Genomic DNA, 25387 nt, shown 5'->3' with positions numbered 1-25387 from the left:
TGTCTTCATTGTTTGTGGGGAGCCCCATGCTACAAATATGTCATCCAATATCAGCAACTTCCCTGTATCTGACGTTGATGACACTTGTCGTACTATGGGAAACTTGGAGTATTCATCAATTACTACTAGCAGGTAGTTGCCAGTTTCCAGGGGTCCATAGAAATCAGCTGCAAATGTTGTCCACACTGCCCCGGGGAGGTCGGACATGTCTAGTTGTTCTGGCTTTGCTTGCCTTCCCATTTTTTGGCATAGGTGACAGTTCATTATTGTGTCTTCCACCAGTCGATCCAACCATTTTCTTTGTTGCTACTATGCCTCTGTGGAACTCATATGCTGGATTAACTGTCTGCCGCCGTAGTTTTTGTGGTATTATTATCCTTGTTCCTCGCAAGAGAATTCCCTTTTCTGTTTCCGATAACTCTTCTTGTATGTGCTTGAACGCTAACATTTCCTCTCTTCTTACTCCTTCTCCCATGGGGCTGCTGTTATTTACATGTCTCCACCTTTGCTGTTGTGTTGCTGTTTTAACTGCTTGCAGTGTGGCATCATTGGTCGTCTCTCGCTCCAGCTCTTCAATTGTTATTGGAGCGGGTGTGTTTTGTCTTAATAAGAAGTTTAGGTACTCCTCCGCCATGGACATGATCTCTGGTGCCCATGGTAGAGGATACCTTGACATGTAGTCAACTGGGTTGTGTTCCTTTCCAGGTTAATGTACTATCTTGAAATCATAGCCCATAAGTCATATTCCCCACCTCTCAATGCGTGGTGGTATTTTTACGTTGGGGTTTCAATATATTGTTACTAGTGCTTGGTGGTCAGTTAAAAGGGTGAATCGTTTCCCGTATATGAACATGTGGTAGTGCTCACATGCCCATACTACTGTCAAGCTTCCCTTCTCTGGTTGAGAGTATGCCCTGGGCGAGTCTCTTCCGGGCGTGTGTTGCGCTAGAACGGCTCCTAGCCCCACTGGGCTGGTGTCGACAGTGACCTTAGTGCATAGCGACGAGTTGAAATAGGCATGGTGATCCACTGCTGTGATTGCGTGTCTGATGGCTTCAAATTCCCTGTCACATTCAACGGTCCATAAAAACATTTCTGGCCCTGCTTTGTTAGTTCCCTAAGTGAGGTGCCCAGTGTGGCAACGTCCTTTATGTATCAAGCACGGTAGCTCGCTAGCCCAAGAAATGACCTCACTTCTGCTACAATTGTTGGAGGTCTGGCTTTTTTTCAGTGTTTCCACTTTAATGGGATCTGCCTTCATTCCTGTTTTGAAAATATGTGTCCAAAGAACCAAAGTTCTCCCTTTCCAAGCTCACATTTGTCCTCATTTAAGGTCAGGTCGGCTTGTTCCAGCTGGCGGCAGACCTCTCGTAGAGCCTTGTCATGCTCATCGTCCAAGCATCCAAATACCAGTATCTAATCTCTGTAGCTTAGCCTGTTTCTTACAGGCCAGATCACCTGTATCACTGTTTCTTTAAATATTTCTGCCGCTGACGATATTCGGAAACTGAGTCGCATGTAGCAAAAAAGACCCATGTGAGTGGAGAATGTCATGATGTATCATGATTGTGGATCAAGCTCCAGTTGATGGTACCCTTTGCATAAGTCTAGCTTTGTAAATCTGCATGCTCCAGAGGCAGCTGTTCATGTCATTTAAGTGAGGCCCTCAATGTCCTACCCTCTCAATTGCCGTGTTTGGGATTCGCATGTCAATGCAAATGCAAATTTTTGATGTGTTCTTTTTAGATACTGCGACTATCGGAGATACCCATGGAGTTGTCCCTTCCACTGGCTCTATGATGTCGTGCGCCAGTGGGCTTTTTATCTCCTCTTCCACTTGTGGTTGCAGGTGTATGGGCACTCTTCTGTGATGCTGAGCCACTGGCTTAACTGCTTCATTGATCTGAAGTGTTATTTGTGGTATGGCCGGGTGTTCTCTCAGAATGTTGAGTCATTCTGACATGTGATATGTCATGACTAGGAGATATATAACCTGCACAGTGATGCTGCTTAGTAGACACAGTGCTGGGATGTCACTGCGTAGTAAATGTATGTCTTCCTTTATTGATCTATCTTTGTAGGTTAGTGACTCTACGAACTTCCCCATGTTTACCACTGATTTCCTTGAACCCCATGTGAAAAAAACAACAATGGATGGTGATAGCGGTGGCTTCTTTCTCATCTTTTCATATTATGACATGCACATGATGTTGCATGTGACACCACTGTCCAGTACAAAGCGTGTGCCTCAATATTCACTGTTGCTGTTTTCTTTATCTGTTGTTTGTCTACTATTTGGATGTTCTCTGGCATGCGATCCTGTGTTGGTACGTCCAACATCAGATATAACCACTCTGTTGCCTCTCGCGGATTTCCGCCATCTGACTCAGCTGAGGTTTTGTGTGTCCATGTGTCATGGTATCTGCTGGTCACTGTCCGTTGTTTTTCTGGTCTCCGTTGCTCACTTTTGAATTGCCTGCTCATGTAGGCACTCCCAAAATGGATTTCCCTATTTCATTTTTGACACTTGTGGCCCATCGCTGGGCAGGTGCCAGTATGTGGGATTTGGGATTTCGATTTCGAGTCCACAATGATAGCATGTTCTTTCTTGTTTCTGTTGTTTCTGTTTCTGGGGCAGCAGTGTGTTGTCATGTTTTCTGTCATTCCCAGTCATGCGATCGGCCTGTTCCACCCTCCGTGCTCTCCCGTTTTCCATTTGTCTGGCATGTGCTGTTACTCTGGCCTCTGGTCAGTATTTTCCCCAATGTTTAGGGTTCTTTTAGTATTTTGGTATGAAACTCCACTGACTGACATCCTTCGATGATGCACAGACGTATTGCCTACTCGTTGTCAAATGTGTCGAATTTGCAATGCATGACTAGTTTTGCTCAGTCTGGTTGCGAAGTCATCGAGGGACTCCTCTACCAGTTGGCATGTGGTGTTGAATGTGTATCTGTCGAAATCCACATTTCTCTGAGGGTCAATTTTGTTGGTGAGACACTTCATTAGTCCTTTTTAGGTTGATATTTGTTCAGGAGGGAATGTTACCAGTAAGTTTTCAACCTCATCACCCACAAAGTTTGAAAACAAGTCTATGTTTTGTTGGTCTGTGTACTCTTTGCATGTGGCACACATGTCTAACCCATCTATCTCAGTGAATGCCTTTTGTCTGGGAGTCTGAGAAGCTAACAGGCTGTGGTCGGTGGAAGATTGCATTTGCGGTGGTGCTTTCCTTTCTTCTTCCATCATGGTGGTGGTTGCACAGTGCTGTTCTTCTTTTTATTGTATGGCAGACTGGGGTGGTCTCTGGGCTCAGTGATTCTTTATAAGACCATGGTGGGCACCCAACATCACGATTTTTGGCAAGCGGACCTGGGTGGGCTCCTGGCTCCATAAAACTTGCGACTGGGGTGGGCACCCAAAGTCAAATTCTTCAGCAAGCAGACCAGGGTGGGCTCCTGGCTCTGTGAATATTTTTGTAACCGGGGTGGGCACCTGACGTTGCATTTTTTGTTTCAGGAGGCGGACCAGGGTAGGCTCCTGGCTCTGTTTTTTTCTATTATCACGGGGGCACAGTCACACACGTCTGGTGGTTATCTGTTAATCCCACCTTCATGTCGCCAGATGTAGTGTTTTCAAGCTGCTCCGACCCTCAACAAAGATCAGGACACAGATAAGGACTTTTAGATTTTTTATTCGACTGCCTTGCAGGCACGTCCTCCTGCTCCTCTGGTCTCCTTGAACTGCCCATATTCGCTTCCCTGACCGGAAGTTGTGTCCGGTGGCTGGCCCCTTCCTTTGGTCTTGTGCAGGGTCCAAGTGTCTCTGCACCTCAATACAACATCATTGGGCATAGGAGTTGGCCTAACAACTAGAGCGGTTGACCTCAAATTTGGGGAACTGGGATTGAGTCTCAGCAAGGATGCGCAACAAGTGTGATTCTGGGCAAATGACTTAATCTCCCCATGCCTAACAAAAATAATTGTGTCCTCATGTAACGCAACTGGTGCTCGTGTATAGCGCTCTGATACCTGATACCTTTGGGTCAAGTTTGTACTGTATTAAACTTCGTAATAAAAATAATTGCCTGGCATGGTGAAACTGATCTTACCGGCTGGAAATTCCAGCCAGTAAAGTTTCTTGATGCTTTAGCGCCAGCAACAGGCACGCCTCATAACATTGCTCTGTCCAGAATATTTCTCTGGCATGGAGGAGAATGGATTGCTTCCACTAGCCAGAACTATTCTTCCCTGTCCTTCTACACCCCGTCCTCTACCACCACTCCACAGAGAAGCCCTGGAACACATTTGCCACCTGCTCAGAGCAGGTGTTAAATGTGAGTGTTAAACTCCTCAGAATAGCAAATACAGTGCAGAATACCACTGGTAATCCCATGTCAACCCAGTTCTTATAAATTTCAAGACGTTTAACTTGTAATTGCACAGCTCTATTGGGGTGTTACCGCTTTGAAACAGTAAATATGTGTGCATAGTTTTCACCCTATCAATACGATGCAACTTGTAATCAGGGCCTTAAAAGCCAAAAGCCAAGGACACAAGAGTAAAATTGCTGTTAAAAAAAATTGATCGTGAGAGAGCCAAAATCTGATTGTCTGTTCCTTTGAACCTCATCCTACTGCTCTATATATTAATATGTGAAAGAGAGAGATTGAGAGACAGAGAGAGAAATGATCTCTGAAGTTTTGCAGTGTGCAGACCTTAAAGTATGAACTCTGACAGAAAAGAAAGTGCAAAAGTGCACCTACTTATGAGAACTGTGCGTAACCTGCACCCACGAGCTTCTGAGTACTGTGAGAAATCGAGTGATATATGTGTATGCCAGGTAGTATGTGTAAGAGTGTAGTCTGAGTAGTAATATCCTAGTTTAGCAGCAAGGGGTTCTAGGGAAAGGGTGAACAAAATCAGGGATAGCGGTCATCCCTACTTCATCCCCCTTGAAATAGAAAGGGAGGTAAACAAGCTGTCCTTGATGCATTGTCTAATGGTCGGGGTGTCAAGTAGCAACCTAATCCAGTCTGGCAAAGTTACGGGGAAGAAACATTCTAGGTAAAATGGTCAATAAATAAACCCATCCTAGGGAGTTGAATGCTATCGAGGAATTCAAAGGACTGCTTATGTATCAAGCTCTGTATCTCAGTCTTGTATTAATGCAAAATGTGTGGCGAGAATATGGGCCATAGAGTGGATAACCCAGATTGATCCGGTCTCAACAGATCAGGAAGTAGGAGGTTCAGCAGTTTGCACTGATTTTGGTCAGGAGTTTGTCACAATTTAAGAGACAACAAACTATACGAATCACAGCATTGAGCCTGTGTCCTGGTTTTAGTAAAATCACCAGTATAGCTTCCTGTAGAGTTGAGGGGAGTTTGCAGCGGCGACTCCTCCACAATGGCGAAGGAGCGTCGCCCCACTGCCTGGCTCAGAGCCAGTAAATAAAAAGTACAACAATGTCATAGTTATACTTTTCTTTTGCCAGCTCTGAGCCAGCTTGTGCAGGGAGGGGTGGGGCATGGGGAGGAGGAGTGCTATATGCACTCCCTCCCTAAGTGCACACATGTGTTTGGCAGGCCGTCTCAGGCTGGCCAAAATACACATGCGCACTTAGAATTCTCCAACCCAACTGCATTCAACAGCCAGGCTAGAGATACCCTCACAGACCCCCTGATAAGCGCAGAGCATCTTTCCAGCCCGCTCAGACCAATTTCTATGCTGCTCTCACATGAGAGCAGCGTGAGGAGTGCAGGGAGTCTGTGATGCAGCCCCAGAACTTGCTGGGACCAGGAAGCAAGAGCGCAACGTTGGAGGCGGGCTGCAACCTCTAAACAAGCCATCTAAACAAGCATCTGGCGGCGTTCTTGGACAACTCGGGTCAGTTAGATCAGTCCCAACATGGTTTCAGGAGGGCTCACAGCACTGAGACGGCCTGACGATTGTGCTTGATGACATCCGCACTGAGGTCGATCAGGGCCATTCCTCCCTGCTGATCCTTTTAGATCTGACAGTCGCCTTTGATACCCTGTCAACCTCCTTTTTAACATCTCGTCTGAGGGAGATAGGGGTAGATGGCATGGCCTTGAGCTTGCTGTCCTCTTTCTTGAATCAGAAGGAGCAAAGGGTCAAGCTGGGAGACTTTCTATCTCCTCCCACTCCTGTGCAATGTGGGGTCCCCCAGGCGTCTGTTCAACATCTATGCGGCCCCACTTGCCAGGTTGGTGAGATCGCATGGGATGGAGATAGTCTCCTATGCTGATGACACACAGTTCTTGGTGTCCCTCCCTCGCTCGGTGCACGCTCCCATCCATAACTTTAGAAGTTGTATGGAGGCGGTTGCTGAGTGGATGATTAACAACTCACTCAAACTGAACGGGGAGAAGACCGAAGTTCTGGTCTTTGGTGGTAACGTCAACATCTGGGCGGCCGAATGGTGGCCGCCCTCGCTGGGAACCTGCCCTACTCCTACAGATTCTGCTAAGAATCTGGGAGTAATCATGGACCTTGAGCTCTCAATAGCACAGCAGGTTAATAGAACAGTAGCTACCTGTTGGGGCATTATTAAAATTCTTTGCAAAATCAAGCACTACTTGTCCCCGCAGGCTCGTAAGCAGGTCGTTGTTGCACTCGTTGCTTCACGACTTGACTATTGTAATGCTCAAAAAGCCAACAAAGGTCTTTTGCAGTGCCTCCAGACAGTACAGAACGCGGTGGCCAAATTTGTACTGGACGCCCCGAGACTATCCTCCGCCACGGCGGCCAGGAAAACCTTACACTGGCTCCCTATTGAGTCTAGAATTGCCTTTAAGACTCTCTGTATGACCTATGGGGCGCTTACTGGTAAGGGGCTGAGGGTGTGAGGAAATTGTTGCATCCTTACGCTCCGGAGAGAGCCCTTTGATCCTCAACCAAGAGTCTGTTGGTTGTTCCTCATGTTCGCAGAACCAAATGGGGTGGGAGGGCGTTTTCAACAATAGCCCCCAAACTATGGAATAGCCTGCCGCTTGGAATTAAAACCCAGACATCAGTCCAGAACTTTCGGAAAGCCCTAAAAACGTGGCTATTCTCCAAGGTGTATCCGTAGTGCTTGTTATCTGGCTTATTTTGATCTTTTTCTTTAGGCGCCTTGATGCCTCCGGGCTTAGTTGCGCGTTACAAGACCTCATCCATTCCTCCATTCCATTCCAACCTTAGGTAAGTGTTTCTTTTGAAAAATATATTATTAACCCCCACGCAAGCACTCTCCCACCCGCACTCCTCCACTATTCAAGAAACTGGTGATGGCCATCACTTAATTAGCGCAGAGCTGTATCTCACAGGTATTCAGGTACAGCCATGGGTGACAGTGATCCCCTCTTAGAGTATGATGTAGGGTAGTACGAGGTAAATGTGTGTAAGATCTGTGGCATGTTCCGATGTACGAGACCTCTTCATCTATGATAGGAGTGATGTTGTTGGCAGTCCAGAGACACTTGATCATGTTTGCCTATGTCCTCCTAGGAGGCTCCCCTCTCCAAAGCCCAGGAAGCTGAGTATTTGCCTTGATATTTGGATTTTCTTTCTGCTATCTCTGAGTATTTGGTAATTATATCTCTCATGCGTGTAACCAGCCCTATTTAGTCACTTGTTTTAAGTTTCAAGTTTATTTATTTTTTTGATTACGGAACTCTGAAGAGGTCCATATAAATCACAAAACCACCAACAAATAAAAAAGATTTTGCTTTGCAATAAAATAGACACAAATTAATATTCCTCCCCAGCAAGAGATCAGAGACTCCTAAATGTTATGTTATTTGTAAAGCAATCGGCTTCTCCAGCAACAGGGCATCCAAGGGACAGTCTTAGAAAGGATGGCAAGTAGATAAAAAGAGGATTAGGCAGAGAATAGCCAAGGCTCTTCTGAAGGCCCAGTGATTCAGAATGCTCCTGATGGACGTAGGTACTGCATTCCATAGGGCAGGAGCTGTGGCACAAAAGAGAGCCCTGCTGCTATCCCTTATGGTAAAATCTTACCGAAATAAAGATATTAAAAAGAAAAAAAAGCTATCCCTCTTCTGACACGAGGAACACAGGCCAGATAAATGTTGGCTGAGCAGAGGGCCCGCAAGGGAAAATATGGGTGAAGCAGATGAGAGCTTTAAGGATTTTATGAGCAATGCATAGAACCTTAAATGAGTTCTCATGTCCACAGGGAGACAGTGCAGCCTGTGGAAGAAGCTGGAAACCAAGCAGAACTTAGGAAGGGAAAATAGTAGCTGTGTCGCAGCATTTTGGGCCAGCAGTAGTCTTTTGGCCACTGTCTTATTGGTTCCTAGATACAGCACATTGCAGTAATCCAGTCTAGAAAGTAAAGTAGACTAGATAATGAACTGGCGAGTCTGGGAATATAGAAATCCCAGAATGGGTTTCAACTCTCATAGGAGTCCAAAGCACACACCTACCAACGATTCCGCCTGGACTTCAAAAGCTAAAACGCTGTCAATGCCCACATTTTTAAACACTGCTTTGGGCTGGGGTGGTGGCCCTATAGTGGCGGCCACCAGTGGTCACCCCATGCCACCAGTGGTTGCCCCATTGTTGGATATCTCGTCCTAGGAGAAGAATTTCCGATTTGCTTGAGTTTACCTATGAACATTTGGCTGCCATCCATTCAGCAAGAGCCACCATATCATCTTGGAATCTGGCCAGGGTTGTGAGAAGACATGTTAGAAAAGGAGATCACAAACTGAGTATCATTAACATAAAATACGTGCGAGATCACCGGGGCATAGCAACCAGAGCCAATGGTTGGATATAGATGTTAAATAGGGTAGGGCTCAACACAGAGCCGTAGGGGAACCCCATTTAGCAAGGTGTAAACCTGAGAGTTAGAAGAAGAGACAACCTGAAAAGATCTTTCAGATAAAAAGGAAGTAAGCCAGGGTAATGCTGCTCCGCTGATACTAATCTCCTGTAAAGGTTGCAGCAAAATACTATGAAATAGGCTATCAAAAGAGGCACTTAAATCAAGCAGAATCAGATCAAAAGAACTGCCCTCATCTAAAGAGCCGCACAGATGCTCAGTAACTGCCAGCAGTGCAAACTCAGTACTATGTTGTGGTCTTAAGTCGTTTTGGGAGGAATCCTGAGTAAGGTTAAACTCTAAGAAGTTTGGTAGAGTATCACTGATTTGAGACTCAATGATTTTGGCGAGAAAAGGTAATAGGAAAATAGGCCAAATGTTTTCTTGTTTGGAAACATCCGAAGCCATTTTTTTCAAAAGAGGGATAACTTTGGCATGTTTCCACACAACAGGTAGAGAGAGAGATTTATCAGTTTGAGACAGACTGGGAGACTCGCAGTCATGAAACGTAAAAAACAGGTCAAGCCAAAGGGGGTCGACAGTGGAACCCGATTTGACTTTGCAGAGTGTTTGGAGCACTCCGAAGGACAGTAGGGTAAAAGAGTACAGGAGAGGTGGGGAACGGCTGATAGGTGCCTCCAAACAAGGGACGCCATCATCAGAGGCAAAGTTTAAGTAGGTGAGTTCTACCTTTCTAAAGGGAATCCAAAGATCAAAAGGTATTCATTCAATAACACAGCATCATATCATACAGTCCAAAATATTAGAGTCTCCTTTTTGCCATTAGTGCAAGAATTTAGGAGATAAATAACATAAGTTCGTTTATATACCATACCATGCCAACTTAGGGCAAACAAAGCAAACACAGAGATGATGGACGGAGCACTGAAACTTTTCAGACACTTAGCCCCAGTCAAAGATCTGGGTTACTCAATCATCGTTCTTTACCTTACTTCACCACCTGAACTGAAAAGTTTCAGTGCTCCGTCAATCATCTACTTGTGTTTGCTTTCTTTGCTCTAAGTTAGCAGGGTATGCCCAGACATGGGTCCTTTGCTCACTTTGCCACTGTATTTAAAATAGAATGGCTGATGAGGGGTCCTACCCCAAACCGGTCCCATGTTGCCGGTTTCAGTTCCAGGGAAGACCTAGCTTGGTAATTCAGGCTGGACTGTTCCCATGAGGAACAGGGTCAAGACTGATTTGCATATGGCTGGGTCTGAACTGGAGTGGTGAAGTGAGCTAAAGAACGATGATGAATTAATACCAGAAATGTGACTAGGGGTAAGTTTCTGAAAAGTTTCAGTGCTCCGTCCATCATCTCCTTATGTTGGTTTTGTTTGCCCTAAGTTTGCAGGGTATGCCCAGACGTGGGCCCTTTTCTCACTTTGCCACTAGATTCGAGCTAGCCTGGCTGATGAGGGGTGTTACCCCGAAACCGGTTCAAGGATGCTAGTTTGCAGTTCAGGTAAGACCTGGCTGGACAGTTTGGGCTGTACTGTTTCCAAGACTGATTTGCATATAGTTGGGTCTGAACTGGGAGGGTGAAGTGAGCTAAAGAACAATGATAGATTCAACCTAGATCTGTGACTGGGGGTGAGTGTCTGAAAAGTTTTGGCACTCTGCCCATCATCTACTTTTGTTTACCCTGTACAAAATTATGCCACTAGTGCACAGTTGTATGGAACACATTGCAAAATACTAGACACGCTCCCTTTATTGCATCGGCCAAATTTACAGTCTTACCTGATGTTCTAGAGGTGAATGACAGTACAATTCATTGGCAGAGATGAACATCGGTGGCATTAATGGTGGCAGAGGTCTGTGTCCTAAGGCACTGATGCCTGACAGCACTTCCATCACACCATCAATGGATGGCAAAACTCTTTTGTTTAGCCACTGATGAGAGGCGCATATTTAAAATTCATGACAAACCTAAACAGTTCGAAGAGTGTAGGGTCCTTTCTTCAGACTAAATTAACCTTAGCCGCTATCACTTGATGATAAGGGCTTGTGTGAGCTCACACAATGTATTTGTCAATATAGTTGTCATAATGTGCCTTCATACCTCATCCGCATGGCTGTGACTCAACAGGAGGGAGAAATTTAATAATGACGGGCTGATTCCGCAGAACACGGTCATGTGTACTGATGGACTGACTGGGGAGGAAGTGATGAACTGGGAAGAAAGGTATGGGAGGAAGAATTGATATTTGCTCCTTATTATTTACTTGTTACACTATACTATTTATTGATCACAATCTATTAACTGCATTAGTATTGGCTTATATTCTTCCAACCATTCATCTTCATTTTATGTTTTTCCACATTATTTTTGCTTTTATTTTTCTATGACGCTGATCACCTGGCCGAGTATAATGTAGAGTAGTACGAGTGAAATGTGTGTAAGATCTGTGGCATGTCCTGATTTACGAGCACTTCATCTATGATAAGAGTGATGTTGCTGGCAGCACAGAGATGCTTGATCTAGTTCGCCTATGACCTCCCAGGGAGCTCTCCTCCTCAAAGCCCAGTAAGGTGAGTATTTGCCTAGATATTTGGATTCACTTTCTGCTATCTCTGAGTATTTTTTAAGTTTTTATCTGCACCTGGGTAGGATCAGCGGTGTGCAGGGACTGTTTCAGCACCTTCAACTCATATTCGAACCTGGACAGATGAGCCTGTAGCGTTCTCAAAATCCTATTGTGTTTAGCAATACATAATCCCCTGCTAGTGAACTTAAAGGCCTTCCATATGGTTCACATGTCCTTCCCCGATCCCATATTATGCTGGAAATAGCCCTCCATGGGACTTAGCAGCTCAGCTGCGAAAATCTAATCCATGAGAGCCCCCAAATTCAATTTCCAGCCAGCTCCTCTAAGGACAGCCCTGGGATCTGCAGGCAACAACATTACTGCTGAATGATCAGACAGTGTGCGGCTGAGATGTTGCACCTCCACAAACCATTGGTCACATTCCTAGTAGGCAGCTGGTAGTCCAGCCTAGACTACGTGCCTTGAACAGGAGAGTATAAGGTATTCCCCTGCCGATGGGAATTCCGCAGTCTCCATATGTTCACAAGAATATGACCTTCTCTTACAGCCTGTAGTCGCCCAGACAGTGACCCCGGGACCTATTCAGATGGTCATATAAAGGACAGTTGAAGTTTCCCCCCAAAGTAACGAACTAGGCTTAGTAGTCAGCACCCCCCCCCCCGTTGTGCAACAAAAAGCCTGGGGTCATCAGTGTTAGGACCAGAGCAGTTAACCAGTGTGAATTGTGTCAGTTCCAATCTTCACCACAGTAGGATGTAATGACTGGTCATTGGTGCATGACCCCATGAGAGTAAATGGCTTGCCCTTCTTAATCAAAATAGTAATTCCCTGGGCATAAAATGAGTATGATGACAGGTAGATATGCACTGCCCATCCTTTTGCAAATGCTGAATCAGTATGCCGGTCAAAATGAGTTTCTTGCAATAAGGCTACAGAGATTTGGGGGCATTTTCATGAACCTCTTGCGCTGCTAGAGTATCACTTTTTGTGAGGCTCCAGCATGCCAAACCTCGAAATCATATCTATGAGGCTATGCAAAGCCACTTTGCAGGCCTTTGAATGGCCTCACATATATGAAGTAAGGCAATGCAGCGCAAATAGCTGTGCTGCCTTCCTCTACACTCTGGAGGTATTCCAGGGGTGTTGTGGTGGGTGCACCGACAATCCACCCATGGATTTTGAAGCTTCCCAACAGCCTGTAAATCTGAGAAAGCTGCAAAACTTTATGCCTCCTAAGGTGAGGCATAATGTGGAGAAATAACTTTATTTTGCTTTGTTTATTACTCTTTCCATGTGTGCTGCATTCTGCAGCACACATAGAATGAGAAAAACGCCTCACAAGATTGTTTTTGTGTAGGAAGGCGCAAACAATACTGCTAACAACACCCCATGGTGCAAGGGTGCTTGTGTTGGCACTAGGCTGCCTAAATGGCACCAGCGCTAGGAGAAAGAACAGGAATGCATATTAGATAAAAACTGTACATTTCTGCCCTTACACTTTGACGTAGGGCAACATAGCAAGGGGACCTGCTGCACTGCTTTGTGTCAAAACCCCATAAATGAGGCCCAATGTGTCTATTCAGGAAGGACAGCACCTGCCTCTTTTTGCTGGAGTTACTTAGCCCTCTTACATTACATGACAGACATGCCATTGTGGCATTATTTGTGTTATCAGGTGTGGGCATACCAGGGGAACAAATTGATCAAGATGACTGCCCACAACACCAAGTCTAATGGTTGTGAAGTACTCCTGAGTGTGCCATTATCAGCTGCAAGAGTGCCATGTGACAGGCCTGCGTCTATAATAAATTTCACTTCCACCCAAGCTCGCTTACACTGATGTCCCAGTCCCATCTGGACAAACTATATCCACTTCCTCATACAAACATGAAACATCTTAATCAAGTAATGAAGAGTACTACAAATAACAGAGTTGGTTGTTCGGCTAGGACAAACTTGGTAATACCCTTGGGGGTTCTCAGAGAAGACAGTGGGAAGCCCCTGCACACCAAAGTTGTGGGTGCCAAAGGAGAATTGTTTGCAGGTGTACCTATGAGATATCTAACTAAACAACAAGTAGAGGGGCAATTTGAGCCCGCTCCCAACAGGCGTACGTTTGAAGAGAGAACTTAACCTGGTCGTGAGCAAGAGGAAACAATATTGTAATCAATGGAGCAAGTTTTAACAACCATAGGCAGAATAATTGATGGGCATGGTAATCTGAGTCAATCTGGTGCAGTGGCGAGTCGTCAGGGTCCTGACTCGTTTTATCCCGCCACGACCTCTGAGGGAGGCTTTTCAGAAAGTCAGTTGCTAGCAGGGGAGTCTGAAAGGTGTGCTTTCTGCCTTCATGCGTGACACTCAATCAGGCTGGATAGAGCATGGCATACAGCATGTTAGCCTTACGCAGCTGCTGTTTGATGGGTAGGGATTTTCTTCTGGCTTCTTGACCCGCAATAGTGAAGTCTGAGTATAGAGAACTAATATAGTCATCAATTGCTCATTTCTCCTTTTCTCTGGCCAATGGAATGCAGTGTCCCTGTTGCAGAAGTACTGTATGCAGGCTATAAGGGGTGGTCCGTGGTGCCCAGTGGAGGTCTAGCTACCAGGGTTCTGTGTGCCTTCTCCACCACCAGCAGCTGCTAGACAACATCTGAGCTGAAGGACTCCAAGAGCAGCCTCTTTACGTATTCTTCCACGCTATTCATATTGGCTAATTACAAGGTTGTCTAGAAAAACTTGTATAGGCAAGACCTAGTCTCGAAGTCTTTTGGCAGCTATATTGCAGAGAACCTTTACAATATTTTGTATTGTTTAACCATTTATTGTGAGTAAGTCCCCCACGGTTGAGATCCATTGTTCTGCTTCTGTTAAATAGCCAGTAATTCTCCTGTTTCCTGGTAATAGAATCCATGTGGGAAGTGAGACCAACCATTTTAGAGTCGATGGATATCAAGTTCAATTCCATTGCTCTTGACAGCAACTTCATGGTTTCCCTATTTGCCCCCAGATCTGGAGGTGTGTGGGGCGCCTTCACTGCTTGTAACTCCTGAGACACCAGTCTGGAGCTTTGCTTGGGCTCAGGGAACAGTTTAGACTGCCTAGTGCCTGCCTTTCCCATTGGCATGGAAGGTATCAGCTTGTTTTCATGGTAGAAGCTCCATTTTAAGAGCTGCTGCCCTGAATAGTCCTCCGCGTCGACCCCACCAGAAGCTTGTGCAGCACTCACAGTGGGTTCTCCATTACTCATTCTATTTGACAGCGGTGGCAGGTTCCCTCAGCTCAGAGAGAATCGACCAAGCCTAGCACTGACTACAATCAGAGAGTTGTTTGCCTGGGTGAAATCAGTATGCATTTGTCTGAGGGTTCCTGCGGCAAACCCGAGTAGAGACTAGGCCAGGTGTTCAGGACCCTGTATGGGTGTCTTGTTGCAGATTCCACCTTCCTCCCCACTGGTTGTTAGTTGAACCAGGGGATGGGACAGTTCTAGGCCCCAATGTAATCCACTCATTGAAGTGGGGAGTTGGCATGCGTGAAATGGGGTAGAGGCAGTCCACCAGCTTCCCCCTCACTGCAGTGCTGCACGGCTCTTTAGAAGTTCTGTAGTCAGGCACTGATCACCTCAATGTTGTCCGACGTAGGGACCCACAATATGCTGGTCCGGGCCACCAATCCACCTTGTTTAGGTGGCGCGCAGGATTCTGGCCACCCCTTTGGGGCTGAAATCCCGCCAAGGGTGGGGTTTTGCCACGGGCCTCACTTACCCTTGCTTAGGTAGTCCAGTGCAGCCCAATAAGCCTGATTAAGCATGATCTGCTCCTGCACCGCAATCCCCATGAAGAGCTCTGAATGTGTCACCCCTCGACCTGAGCTGCTCCTCTCCAAGTACAGGCACGTGCCTCTGCACTCGGATTAACAGCCAAAAACAAGAGATGTTTACACTTTACAAAGTTGTAAACCTTAAAGGAGATTCAGCAGTCTCATTAACACACTTGGCTTTGTCTTTGAAGGTCTAGTATGCCTTTTTAACTTTTAAAGACTCAAAAGGGAGGCCTGGGGAGATTGCCCTTGCCCGCCTAAGCACAGTACAATGGAATCTAGGACAGATTACAGGTAGAAAAACTAGCAGTTTAAAACAGTACCAAAATCTTGGAAACCAAGAGTTCAATCCAAACAGTCACAATAATTTTTTGTTAACAGTACCAATTGCATACAGAACAAGAAATTAAATTCAAAGTATCACAAGTAGACAAGCATTGCAATATTAAACATTAAAAACACAACACAAGTCTGCCTTCTTACCACCTTCTCTACTGTTTGTTCACTAGACTCTGTAGGGCACAGCCAAACATAATACAATAACACATATTGCTATGGTTATTCCACCTAAAATAACTCCTGCATATCTAATAATAAGGAAGCTACAGAAATAAAAGTGTGATGAATTCCCAAAACCATCAAACATGTTTACTTATTATTGCTCCTTATGTTATATGTGACAAATCCTAGAACTGCTACTATAGTAGTGCCAAAACTCATATATTCTTTGTTAGCCAATAAATGAATCTCAGAACAATAAAACACACTCTTCATCAAGCTGAACTGTTTCTCTTGTACTCCAGGTATGCAATGTCCAGTTCTCCCGCTGCTGGCTATCAACTTTGTGAGGCTGTGCCGCACTCTCAGGATTGTCCTGAAGTGGTTCCCTCTCTTTCTGCAGATGTCGGTGGCTTCAGACTTGCCAGCATTAGAATGAGTGCCTCAGGGTACCGCAGCCTCCATAGAAGCCAGATGGTCGTGCAATGGGCAGTTATTGTCGGATTATGCCCCTTGACAGCAGGAGCCTCATGAGAGTGCGGCCATCTTGTGTGATAGATCTCAGGTCCCAAACCTAGTATTTTATGTAAAATTACATGTAGGTGAGAAGCCCACAACAATATCCAAAAATATATTTCAATCTGTTGAGTCACGTTGCTGATCCAACCCCCAAGAACCACCACACAGAACTTTCCTGCAGGTAGGATTAAAACCTCATACTCTTTTAAACTCTTCAACCACTGGGTAACCACCCCTGCTTAATTCGCATAAACAAAATGTGCGAGGACTGAGAGTTTTGCTTAGAAGCTCACGCCCGGCGTTATTGAAGGTCAAGGTTATGTTGTCCTGATCCCACCTGAGGCCTCTTTAATCCACCACCACAATATTGAAATATTGAATGTTTCTTCCTCCCTGCTTGCCGCCTGTGTCATTGTTTTTTTCCCTATTGCTCTTCCTTACTCCTCATTATTTCCCGCTTTGTTTCTCTCTCCTGCTCTGAATCAAATGTCCGTTGATATTGATCCACAAAAATGAGTGCCTTGGACCCCACCTCCAACCACCGGTTGAAATTAGGAACTGGGGAGCCCGGCAGGTGAAATCTTACTTTTAAAAAATCGGATCCAGAGCACTATGTGGGATTCAAACTACGGTTACTATGGAAACCTACCTCTTGCACGGAAACTCAAGAAAGAGTTACATTTTCCATTTAGAATTGTGCTTTTCTGCGTTCCGATCGCCATAATGAACGACCCTCACATAAAGCGTCTCTTGTTTTACAGTGCTCTGGCCTTGAGCGTCCAGCTTTCTCTCCCAGCTTTCAATGCCAGTGAAGGTTTTACAGGCAGCGATTCTTGTTGCCTCACGAGTTATCTTTCCCAGCAGCCCTTTCCACTGAAAGGTTTTTTACCAAGGTACCTGGAAGCGTGGGCATCTAAAGTGTCTCTGAAGGAAAGCTATACATGCCACCATAATGTTTCATTGTGAGTTATGAACTTAACTTTGAAACAAAAACCGGTTCGCTGGCTGCACGACAATCGCTATATTTATGTCGTTTTATTTTAAACAATTACATAAAGCCATATACTAATCTTAGAGACTTAAGTGTTGGATTCTAGAGTTCGAAATAAAAAAAGAATGGCAACCAAATGGTTACAGATGGAAACTGGGTAAATGCAGTGTCAGACTAGGATAGAAAATAGGCCGGTGAACCAAAATAAAAGTTGCACCCTTTAGTGAATCAGAAAGCTATAAAAAGTGACCTATATTTGCAAATTGGGGCACTTTTGAACTTGTAAAGACGCGCTGAATAACTGTTTTGCAAAGTATGGAAGACTGCATGGATCTGAGATGGCTGAACGCAAGGTTTGTTTTAATATCATGGAAATCCGTAATAAAATAGCCCACCAAACCATAGAAAAAGGCCCACAAACAGCCAAAAGCATCATCCCCCACACTGACATATCAGACTAGGCCGTGGGGGACTGCCTGATTGCCCCAGAGGCCAGTCGGACCAAGGGAAAATGTACAACAAAGCAACAGTCCGTGAAGGAAGAAGAATGAAATCAAACAGTGACCAGTCAAATAGTCAACAATGTCAACAAAAGGATTTGACAGCCATAGTGCTCCTAAAAAACATCAACAAATCATTTATCGGCCGTACGCCTTTATTGTTACAGTGTGAAACCTTAATGTAGCAACAAGCTAGGGATAACGAATTTCCTATTGAGTTAGTACTTGTCACTGTCAGGAAGTGGATTATTAATTTACACAAGGGGTACCCTTACCAGTTTACTAAACACACTTTGCTTAAGTCTTAACATAAGTGTAAGAGAACTCTGATCAACCCCTGAAAGCTATTGCACAAGCAATAAGCAATTCCTTAGAGAAACGCGTGTTCAGTTTCAAGCACCGCTAACAATTTCAAAGAACACAACACAATAACATTCCCGCATCCGTTTAGAAAAAAGAAAATGTTAATGACACCAAACCCATTAAAATTAGGCAAGGAGAAACGAAAATGTCAATTTAAAAAAATGTAAAAGCAGACAGCAAGTAACAAAAGTAAAGCACCAATGAAATAAGTTTTAAGGGCACAATTTTAAACTGACTGCAATAGAGTGCAGGTCAGTTACATAACGAGGGTGGTCCCAGTCAAAGTTTCCACCTCTGGATTTAGAGGCTTATTTACAAGCCTCTATCACCACAGGAACCTCACTTGTTAAGGCTTATTTACAAGCCTCTATCACCACAGGAACCTCACTTTTTGGTGACGTTAATCCCTTTGCTTTCTTTACAAGGCGGCGTTAAGTTACTTAACAAGTTTAACACTGCCTTGTAAATAAGGTCCCCTTTCATGCTACACCTAGCATGAAAGGAGTGGGCAATGGGTGTTGGGGTGGGCGTTCCTCTGCCGCACCCATTGATTTTGATGCTACCCTCTATTTACAAGGGTGTTGTAAATAGGATGAAGCTACAAAATTAAGACCAACGAAAACCTGGCCTTGACATGGCGAAACGAGGAGAAATGCTCAATTTCTCCTTGTTTTTTCAGTTTTTATGTGTGCTGCCTGCCACATGGTGAAGAGATGTTTACAGGGCATTAAGGCCACATAGCGGAGGGCCAGCAGGCTAGAATCCCCCCAAAGTCACTCTCTGCCTGCCTTTTACTGGCAGGCATTCCGCCATGAAAGGGCAGACGGAAAGGGACATTTGTATCCCTACGGCAGTGCCTGAGTAGGCACCGCCCCTATTGTAGGGATTACTGACCCTCCGACTGGCTCCTTGAGCCCGTCGGGAGCGTCAAACTGTCTCTCCGCCTGCTGCCTCCGACCGCACGCACTGTAATGGATTGTTTGGACTGTAGCAACAGATGATGCGGTCCGACCGCCATCAGAACCGAAGGGAACAGGTACCGACACCGCTGGGATTGAGTTTATTTTCAGCTCAATGCTATGGCATAACAAGTTTCGGCAGTCAAAGCTGCCTTGCTCACATACAATAAAATGCAAGTTTTGTTTCTTTAAATACACGCCACGACGAGTTTCTGCTACGTGCATAGGCATGGAAAACACACTACTACACCCTTCACATGCCTCACTTTCTTCTTTCTTCCAAAATCAAACTTTACTCACATGTTTTTTAAATCATTTATATGTATATGTATATATATACCAACAAAAGGACCAGTTTTCTGAAGTCCGCGGCCCATAAACAGATGGCGAGCATGAACCGAGCAGGTCTCTCGGTAGTTCAATTATCCACAAAAGTTTTCTTCAAAGAAACGCTCGCACTCGGGATAAACCACAGTTTATTTTAGCAATGTAACAAGTTTCGACAGTCAAAGCTGCCTTGCTCACATACAATAAAATGCAAGTTTTGTTTCTTTAAATACACGCCACGACGAGTTTCTGCTACGTGCATAGGCATGGAAAACACACTACTACACCCTTCACATGCCTCACTTTCTTCTTTCTTCCAAAATCAAACTTTACTCACATGTTTTTTAAATCATTTATATATATATATATATATATATATATATATATATACCAACAAAAGGACCAGTTTTCTGAAGTCCGCGGCCCATAAACAGATGGCGAGCATGAACCGAGCAGTTCTCTCGGTAGTTCAATTATCCACAAAAGTTTTCTTCACAGAAACGCTCGCACTCGGGATAAACCACAGTTTATTTTAGCAATGTAACGCGTTTCGACAGCAAAAGCTGTCTTGTTCACACAATTTGCATATTCATATGCAGGAAGTGTATACATAGGCATTGGACACTGAAAAAGGACTAGTGTCCAATTCTCAACTTGGCGGCCATCTTAAGATGGTGAATATATGCAAGTGGTGTATTATACATGTTCATTGTTTCAGCCTATTTACACGCATATGTACAATCTTTAAGCCTATTTGGAGACTCAACAAAGATATATACAGTGTACACAGAGTTCATATATATACAGAGATATTTACATGAAATTCATATATATACACGTTATGCAGTATTGCAAGCTCGGGCAACTTATTCCTTCAACATAGTGCCGTAGTAATATCATAAACGACTGCCCAGATAGTCTCCTGGTTGTAACTAATATTATAACCATATAGGGCATAGTGCCCAGGTTTTACCAAAAATATATAATAGACATATGGCAAATTTTGCAGAACAAAAATCAAATTTAAACATGTTACCAATATATCATATATGTATCCAGAGATTGACTGGTATATATATACATTGTCTACCTATGAATTACTTTCTGCATCAACAAAGAGAAGAAAGAAAAATGAAAAGTGCATGGATTAGAGTAAATTCTTAAACTAGAAAGTGCAGATTCTTATCTGAAAGACAGGACCCTCGGGAGAAAGGGGGAAGTTATCAGGAACGGATGAGACAGTCCGCTGCTCAGGTAACCTGTCCTTTCTTCCTATAAGTGAAATCAGAAGAGAGAAAATTAACTACTTAAGTATAAAAATGTGTGTAGTATTATTCAAAAGCCACAAAAAACATGGTTGCAGAATAATATACTTTACAGGCAAATACAGATCAATGATACACAGATAGGCAAGACCGAACATTAATCAAAGTCAAAGTCAAAGTCAAAAAGTTTTATTTGTATTGGTACTCGACAGAGGACCACAAATATACAGTTTTACAGAAATCAAAAATAATTTCACATTAATCAATACAATGGTAGAAAAGATTTAAAAAAATTATAGAAATTGTAGCAAACAAATTCATTTGGTGGATGTTTACACAACTCTAGTAGTTCACTCACTCGTGTAATTCTACAGGTGCGATAAATAGGGGCAAGGTATCTTGTGCGTGCTATAGTTACTTTTGAACTAGGACATACAAATGTAAATGTAAATGTAAATGTAAATGTAAGGTGTTTTGTAGCGCGCTCAATTACTACCGGAGTATCCTGGCGCGAATGACCGCTGGGGAACCCGTCCTGGCTTTCCCTGTGAGATGGTCCCATGCTGGGTATCTCCAAGGTGAAGCCAGGCATCCCCGGCGTCTGTGGGGGGCCGTTGTAGCGATGTGGCAAGCTTAATGCCCAGAGTTACCGAGTGTGATCACTGCCCAAAGTGGGCACCGAGGCGAGAATTATCAGTCCGCTGACCCTGGTCCTCGACCCTGCCGCGTCGGGAATCGAACCCTGGTCCCGGGCCGTTCTCAGCCTCCGGGTCTGCCGCCTCTAACCAGTGAGCCACACCTCGCTACAAACAGCAAGTGCTCAATGTTTTGGTCACCCCCTTCGCACAAGGGACATAGCGACGATCCTCCTGGCAACCATCTTACAGTATAGGTTAATACGGGCAGGATGCCCAATCTTAACATGGTGACTGACCTCCTTGCGCCATGGGTCAAAGAAAACCCGATGTATGGGTGAGTATGTTGGTATTCCAGTGAGTCTACATAGGATTTATATGTTGACAATTTTTTACAATGTTCGTAGTCTAGTTCATAGCTTAGCTTCGGGGTGAAACATTTTAAAAAAAGTTTCATTTGGGCTGCTGACCAAGTGAGCAAAATGTCCGGGCTAATTTTTGCCATTTTGAATATAGCTGTCATGTTGTTTAAAAAAGTCTGATTTTTTGCTTCATCGTCAAAGGTTTCTTTTTTCAGTAGGAATCTTAAGGTGCCCTCCTTTGCATGGAGAAGATTGTAAGTCCACCTAATTACATTGGCTACCGCTGTGGCGTAGGAGCTAGTAATGGAGAATTCTAGCCGCAGAGCTTGAACTGGTATGGAATCAGATACCTTCATTATTCTTTTTAAGATTTTTCCCTCTTTACGGTCCATAAAGGTCCACTGCTTTATTGGAATATACTCTGTTGCGTATGATAGCACAGGGGGAATTTTTACTTCATATATTTTTAGCAGAGAGGAAAAGTGCCTGTTCCCAGTAGAACGATAAAGTCTTAAGAGGGCCTCAGCGTGTACTTCAGATTTCCTCATTAAGTTTTCTATCTGTTTTACATTAGATGTGTTCTTGGAGAGAATCCTGCCGAGATAAGGATATTCGTTAACTATTTCTATTTTTTCTCCTCCTAGGCTCCAACTGTACTTGGCACTTGATTTTTTCCCCGAGAAGACCACAATTTTTGTTTTCTTTAAATTTGGGATTAAAAAGCTTGCTTTTGAGTAATTGTAAAGAATGTCCAGTGATTTTTGCAAGCCGAACGGAGTAAGATCAAGCATCACTATATCGTCAGCATAGAGTAGTGTATGTATGCTGGTCTTGGCGATTTTTGGGGGTAGACTTGCGCCCTGCTGTAACTGTTTGGGCAAATCGCTCAGGTATAGGGAGAATAGTATCGGGGCCAGGAGACACCCTTGCTTTAGACCATTAGCTGTATTTATCCTTTTCGTTAAACCTTTTTCTCCCCCCATTTGTACTTGGCACCAGGTGCTGGTGTGGAGATTTACTATGGTTTGGAGCAATTGTTCTGGGATTCCAAGTCGCCTGAGTTTGTGCCATAGAGTTGGTCGGTCAACACGGTCGAACGCCGTCGAGTAGTCTATGAATGCTGCGTATACTGCCTGAGATTTTCCCATTACATATTTGTCTAATATTGTCTGGATGATAGCAATATTATCTGTAACAGAATGTTTCGGCCTGAAACCAGCTTGGAACATTGGAATTATATCCAGCGAAAAAGCCCAATCCTTTAGTCGTTGTAAAACCTCTGCTGCAAAGATTTTTCCTACAGCATCCATTAGTGCAATTTGTCTATAATTCCCTGCGATTATCTTGCTCCTCTTTTTGTGTATTGGGATAATAATACTCCCCTGCCAAGATTTTGGGATTTGTCCAGTTTTAAAAATATGGTTGAATAGGATCGATAACAACTGGCTCCACTCCTTTGAGTTTGCTTGAAAAATCTTTATTGGTATCTGGTCTGGGCCAGAGGCACCTGTTTTTCTTGCTTTTCGGATGTTCCATTCCACTGAGGTTGCTGTAAATTTGAATATTTGTGAATTATCTTTTTCCTTATTTTTGTCTGGACTTTTTCCATCAGAGCTGATCGGGTTTGCTTTGTACAGGTCAGTCAGGTAGGTTTCCCAATCCTTCGGCGGAACAGGTATTGTTTGGAGTTTCTTTTTTGTGCCTGTTATTTTGGCTATGAGGGACCAGTATTTGCGTTGATTATATTCTTTTGCAGCTATTTGGATGTCAACCCAGTTACGATCTTGTATTGCTTTCTTATTTCTTTGCTTCTCTCTTCTCAGTTTGTTTTTTAGTTTATTGATTTCTTTCTCAATAGACGGGGAAAAGTTCATGTATTGGGCACGTACAAGTTTGTTCAATTTTTTCTTCGTGATAGAATTTTGGGTTTTATTTTTATTGTGATTTTGATTATTCCACCTATTATCTCCTGGAGTAGCACGATGTAGCTTATCTAGTAGAAAATCTTTGAGCTCCATGATTATATATTCAAAATTTTCTATTGGGTCTTCCGAGTTTGTTTTCGCTAGGATTTGAGTATGCTCAATCGATGTAGAAATTCTGTCCAGAGTTTTAGAGCTCCAGAAAATTTGTCTCTGTTCACTTTTTATCAAGACATAACTTCTATGAAAAATTATCTGACTATCAGATGATGTTTGAGGCATCCATTCAGTAGTTAGATTCATTAAAGCATGGTCACTCTCTAGACTAAACTTTACTTGTAAGTATGTAGCAGTTTCCAGTAGATTCATACTGCAGATGATGTAATCAATGATAGAACAGCTTCCGTTAGCCCGTCTGGTGTATGATGCCGGAATGTCACCTTCTATATTGCCATTTAGGATTACTCCATTTAGTTTAGGTAATGTTGATAATATTAGTTTGCCTCTTTTATCGGTTTTTATACCTTTTGGGAATTGTGGGGTTGAAAATTCTACAAATTCCTCATTATATAATTGGACCCATTTGCTAATTTTAGAATTAGAAATTTTGCCATTTAGATAGATCACCTGCGATTATATATGGTATGTGGAATTGGTCTTCTACTATCTGTATAATGGTTTCCATGATATCCAAAAATGTAATATCTTGTTTCTTACCAGGAGGGGCATATACATTGAAAAGCAAGATTGCCTTTTTGGATGCTGCATTATGTATTTTTAAGAAAACCTTGATGCATTGCAGGTTGTCTGATTTAGTCTGAACAACTTCCTGAGCCCACATGTACTCTTCCCTCAATAGAATGGCCAAACCACCTTTTGCGTGGCCCCGGTTGGTGGCTTTAGCTGGGATATCGTAAACATAATAACTTTTCTGAAAAAATGATTCAGTTGCCCAGGTTTCTTGCAGCATCAAGATATCTGGATGATTACTTGTGGCTTCCAACATTTTATTCTTAGTTTTTCCTGCCATGTTCCACGATATTATTTTTAGACCATTGTTAAACAGATTGTCCTGGGCGTGTGGAAAATGTATTACTATTCAAGGTCTCAGATACCCATGACCACGACTTTATACATTCGCTATATTCCTTTTCTTTTGAGTCTTGATGCCATACTGCCCTTTCACCATTTTCCACCTGTATTTTTAGAATGTCTTTCCCTAAGTGGTTAATTCCAGAGTTCGTCACTCCAGTCACGTCAGTGTTTCTTAGACGATTTTTATATTGAGAATTAGAGATTGATCGTATTTGGTCGTCATACCATGAAGGGATTTTGTTTTCTTTTGGGTCCACTCTTTCGATGACGTCGTATCCATGTTTATGTAATGTCTCTTTTTCATTAAGTATGATCCCGGGAAGAACAGATGACCAGAAGGTTACTGTTACTATTTTGTTATTGTCTTGTTTCGGGAAAATTACTAAATCTATTTCATTACTGTTCAAGGATTTCAGAGGCTTTATGTAGTGAAGGAGGTTGATGACCCTTCTTCTATTGAGTGGAACTGTATCCGTTGGAAAAAGTTCTTCAAGTTGTAGGGTTTTGGAATATGGCACTTCCGCTTCATGTTGGTATTTTTCTTCATTTTTTCTTTCACATGTGTTTTGGTATACTGTTTTTTCGAAAAGATTGTATGGAAGATATTCTTTTGCTGTTGGGTCCAATGGTTGTAATTTCTCATCATGTTTTCTGTAACTGGTTTCCATTTTTTCAAGAGGTTGAGGCTTTATATTTTCAACTGCTTGTATTTCTTGTGTTTTAT

The sequence above is a fragment of the Lissotriton vulgaris genome, chromosome 4_1 (assembly GCF_964263255.1).
Source record: "Lissotriton vulgaris chromosome 4_1, aLisVul1.2, whole genome shotgun sequence".
Lineage (NCBI taxonomy): Eukaryota > Metazoa > Chordata > Amphibia > Caudata > Salamandridae > Lissotriton > Lissotriton vulgaris.
This window is presented reverse-complemented; position numbering follows the sequence as displayed.